Source organism: Danio rerio, chromosome 13 (genome assembly GCF_052040795.2).
Source record: "Danio rerio strain M-AB ecotype USA chromosome 13, GRCz13ab, whole genome shotgun sequence".
NCBI classification, from domain to species: Eukaryota; Metazoa; Chordata; class Actinopteri; order Cypriniformes; family Danionidae; genus Danio; species Danio rerio.
In genome coordinates this window covers 30,456,795-30,459,258 of record NC_141033.1, presented here as the reverse complement: position 1 = coordinate 30,459,258, position 2,464 = coordinate 30,456,795, and positions in this window count along the sequence as shown.

The following is a 2,464-nucleotide window of genomic DNA, read 5'->3' as shown; positions in this document are numbered from 1 at the left end:
CAAGTTACCCCTGAGCTACTGAGCCACACTCCATACATATACATATACATATACACTCCTGTCAGGGTCTGGTATGGAACCCGGGTCATATACACTCCATACTATATATTTACACTCCATACTATACATACATATACATATGATACAGTCCATACATATACATATTACACATTATACACTTCTCTCAGGGACTGGGATTGAACACAGATCTCTGAAGTGAGAGATGAGTCACGGTACCACTGAGCTACTGAGCCATGTTGTGTACATGCTAAGTTTAGCCTATAGTTTTAAGCAAAATATCATGCGGGAGAAAAACTTGACTAAGGTGTTCCTGACAACAGAACTAGCCTATCTTACTAATGTTAAATGTCTGAGAAAGTGTAAACGCGGTAATTTAAACATTAACGTTAATGTTCCAACTTTAATAATTGTAAACACTTAATATAATTTAAGTGTATGTTATCAAACAAGTCTACGGACTAACGTTACATGAACGGCCATGAATGACTCAGTTTAAAAGGGTTGCGGTGTTTGAAATAACCAAATTAACGTACACGAATAACAAACAATCATATTTCTTGTCAGGAAGCCTTTTACAAGTAAGTATATGTTGATTTACTCACCAGATATGCTTCAGAAACTCATTGAGGCATAGGTAAACCGTCCTCTGGTGTCATTAGTTTCGGGCAGAGGAAACGGCTCCTGGGATTCCCTCGATAGTTAAGAGAATATCGAATCAAAGGAGAAGTGTTAATTTTATTTTACAGATGGGTAACAACACAAAAAATGGCATTTACCATGACAGAAATGTGTTGAACGTACATTTCACGTTTTTATGCACTAAATATGCATGAGCATATGGAAAAACATTCTTGAAAAGAAGTCAAAGCAGTTAAGCTTGATACACAAACGACCATGAATGAAACACAAAAAAATTGTCACTCCATTTTAAAGTATTCAACTTAAAAATATATTTACATATGTATTTTGTGGAGAGGTAAGCGTGATCGAACACCCAATAAGGGGGGAGAGCATGCTAGGAGTCTGGCGGCTAATCAGCAGGTCAATCAGAAATGATAAATAACACCTGTCTTTCAAGTGATTGGGCTGGAGAGACTCCCTTCTTAAGAAGAACGGGAGGAGCAGTCGGGAGAAGAGAGAGCAACCACACACACACACTGCTGCACTTGTGCTAGCAACTGAAAATAATAAAAACAGTTTGCTTACCTGAATTGCCGACCCTGTCTTCTTCTTCCCCCAACAACGAACTTTATGAGGAGTCATCCCGCTGCTCTCGGGCGAAGCCCAGATCGCCGCACAGCAGCTACCGGCCCAGAATCTCCTGGAGTATGCTCACCTGACGCGAGCCATTATCCAGCGGCCCTTCGTGTTCGCCAAGCAGCTCCATGACGCCTGCCACAGATGGCTGATGCAGGATGGCCAAACCACAGCCCAGCTGGTGGATGCCGTGGTACTGGAACAATTCATCACCCGCCTCCCCTCCCGAACATCGGAGTGGGTCCAGTGTCACCGGCCAAACTATCTGGAAACGGCCATCCGGCTGGCGGAGGATCACCTGGTGGCGAGGTCCAGGGTCGGCGAAAGAACCTCTCTTCTCTCTCTCTCTTCTCCCCCTATCTCTCTCTCTCCTGCTGTTCCTAGGCCCAGACTGCGGGGACCGCCCACACCAGCACCCAGATGACGGTGCACAATGGCGGATCTGCCGAGTGTCCCAAGGGGGGCGGGGCCCTATCCGGAAGGAGGGGTGGAGCCACGACCCCTGGCGGTTTCCCAGACAGTGACAGGTCTCTCCGGTTCAATCGGTTGGTCCTGCTGGCCCCGGGGGTATAGTGGGAAGGTCTGGGCCGATGTGTTGGCGCCGCGGGCACGAGGATAGCGCACCAAATAGTTACTCTGTGAAGGAGGTGAGTGCGTTGGTCCTCGTCCCCGCTACGCCAATCATCACCCCCGGTCGCGACGGGCTATACAGGATACCTGTGAGTATAAAAGGGGGTACATATCAAGCTTTGGTGGATTCAGGGTGTAACCAAACCTCCATCCACCAAAGCCTGCTTCAAGACCCGGCATTGGATACGAGCCGCACGGTAAGGGTAAGGTGTGTGCACGGGATGTAATTCACTACCCGCTAACGGAAATAGATATTCAATTCTGGGGGGAAAAGCATAGTGTAGAGGTAGCAGCTAACCCGCACCTCAAACACCCGCTAATTCTGGGAACTAATTGGCCTGGATTTAATAGATTATTGGGAGTCTTATGTGCGGGTGTTTCTTGGAAGAAGTAATCGCCAGATAGGGGGCGTGTCGCTCAGCTGGGGGAATCCCAAGCAGTGACGTCATGCGCTGACTCAGGGGAAGGGCTGGGAATTTCCCAGTGCAAAGACTTTCCCCTGGAGCAGTCGCGTGATGATACGCTAAAAATTGCACTCAAAAGAGTGCAGGTTATT